The sequence below is a fragment of the Giraffa tippelskirchi genome, chromosome 1 (assembly GCF_054371585.1).
Source record: "Giraffa tippelskirchi isolate mGirTip1 chromosome 1, T2T-mGirTip1v1.2.pri, whole genome shotgun sequence".
Taxonomy (NCBI): Eukaryota; Metazoa; Chordata; class Mammalia; order Artiodactyla; family Giraffidae; genus Giraffa; species Giraffa tippelskirchi.
The window spans coordinates 815,866-818,436 of NC_137275.1; positions in this window are offsets into that span (position 1 = coordinate 815,866).

Below are 2,571 nucleotides of genomic sequence, written 5' to 3' on the forward strand. Positions count from 1 at the left end.
CTGATGAATTGTTGAAATGTTTTCCAAAGCAGCTGCACCATTTACATCCCCACCAGTGTATCCGGGTTCTCATTTCTCCATGTTCTTGCCACACGTGTTATCATCAGTCTTTTTAATTTTAGCCATCTTAGTGGGTATGAAGTGGCATCTCAGTGTGGTTTTGATTTGCGTTTTCCTAGGGGATCAGTACTGGGTGTTCATTGGAAGGACTGATGTTGAAGCTGAAACTCCAATACTTTGGCCACCTCATACGAAGAGTTGACTCATTGGAAAAGATCCTAATGGTGGGAAGGATTGGAGGCAGGAGGAGAAGGGGACGACAGAGGATGAGATGGTTGGATGGCATCACTAACTCGATGGACATGGGTTTGGGTAGACTTGGAGTTGGTGATGGACAGGGAGGCCTGGCGTGCTGCGATTCATGGGGTCACAAAGAGTCAGACACGACTGAGCGACTGAACTGAATGATGAATGATGGTGAACATCTTGTTGTTCAGTCGCTAAGTCGTGCCCGACTCTGCGACCCCAGGGCCTGCAGCACGCCAGGCTTCCCTGTCCCTCACCATCTCCTGGAGCTTGTTCAGACTCGTGTCCATTGAGTCATGATGCCATCTGACCACCTATGTTGAACATCTTTTCTTGTGCTTATTGGTCATTGTTTATCTTCTTTGGAGAAATATCTAGATCCTTTGCCCATTTTCATTCATCGCTGTTTTGAGTTGTAAGAGCTCTTCGGGTATTCTGGATACTAGACCCTGATGGGACCTGCGGTGACGTTCCCCCTTCTGTGTGTTCATTTCCGTACCGTCTTCTCTAAGACACAGACGCTGTGAGCTTTGACACCCTGTGTGTCTGTTTCTCCCTCTGTCACTGTGCTTCTATGTCGTATCTAAGCAACGGTTGCCTGATCCCACATCACGAATGGAATTCATGTTTTCTTCTAGGAGTTTTATGATCTCTTAAACTTAAGTCTTCGGTGTGGATCAACCGTTTTGAGTTCATTTCTGTCTGTGCATCATTTGTGTGGATATCCAGTTGTCTTGGCATCATTTATCGAAAAGATTGTTCTTTCTCCCATTGAATTGTCTTTGCACCTTTGTTGACTGTAAGCCGACACTAAACATCTGGATTTATTTCTGGAGTCTCACTTCTGTTCCCCTGACCTTGTGCTGCTACTACACCGTCTTGACTGATGTGACCTTGTGGGAAGTTTTGAAATCCTCCAGCTTTGTTCTTTTTAAACATTGTTTGGGTTGTTCTGGGTCTTTTACATTTCCAAATAAGTTTTAGGATGAGCTTGTCAGTTTCTGCCAAAAAATACAAAGGTATCTGAGATTTTATGGATTGTGTTGACTCTTATGCAAGAATTTTTTTCAATAGTAAATACTTTGGGGTCCCACATGAGCTGTGGTCAGATGAACCCTCAGAGGCAGAACCACAGATGTGGGGGGGGTTAAGTACCCCCAACCCGTGCGAAGTTAGAGGTCAAATGTAATGTGGTCTTAATATTAAATTTTATACTTCGTGAACTTAGAGGATCTTTCCACATACTTAGGTTTTCTTTGTATTTTCATAGTTTCGTAGTTTTTTGTATACCAAGTTTTGTGCTTATTTTGTTAAATTTATTTTTAAATGTTTTATTCTGTTTGATGCCATTGTAAATGTAGTTCTCTGAATTTCATTTTTGGATTGTTGTGCACTACTAATACCTAGATATTACAACTGATTGTTTTATGTTGATTGTATATCTTGAAAGTGCTCAGCTCACTTATTAGTTCTAATAGGGCTGTGTGTGTGTGTGTAGATTCCTTAGGATTTTTTGTACACACTGTCACGTCTTCTGCAAGAGAAAGTTGTGTTTCTTCCTTTGCAATTTGGATTCCTTTTGTTTGTTTGTCTTATCAAGTTGCTCTGGCTGGAGTCTCGGGACGGAGCCAGAGAGAACTGGAGAGAAGAGAAATCCTCTTCTTGTCCCTGATCTGAGAGGGAGAGCTTTCGGTCTTTCACCGCAGAGTGTGATGGTAGCTGGGCTCTTTGTAGATGCCACGTAGCAGGTTGAGGATGTTCCCTTACGTTCCTAGTTTGCTGAGTGTCTTGTCATGAAGGGAGTTGAATTTTTGTCACATGCACTTTCTACATCTATTGAAATGATTGTGTCGTTTCTATCCTTGATTCTGTTGATGTGGTGTATTACATTAACTGCTTTCCATGTGTTGAACCACCCTTGCATTCGTGGGGTAAATCCCACATGGTCAGTTCAGTCGTTTGTGTATTTCTAGAAATCTGTCCATCTTTTCTAGGTTATACATACAGCTGTTCATAGTGTTCCTTTATAATCATTTATGTTTCCATAAGGTTGATAGACTAGAGATCTCTTAAGAAAATTGAAAATAGCAAAGGAACATTTCAGCCAAAGATGGGCACAATAAAGGACAGAAACAGTAAAGACCTAATAGAAGCAGAAGAGATGGAAAGAATACACAGAACTGTACTAAACAAGATCTTAATGACCCGGATAACCACGATGGTGTGGTCACTCACCCAGAGCCAGACATTCTGGGGTGTGAAGTC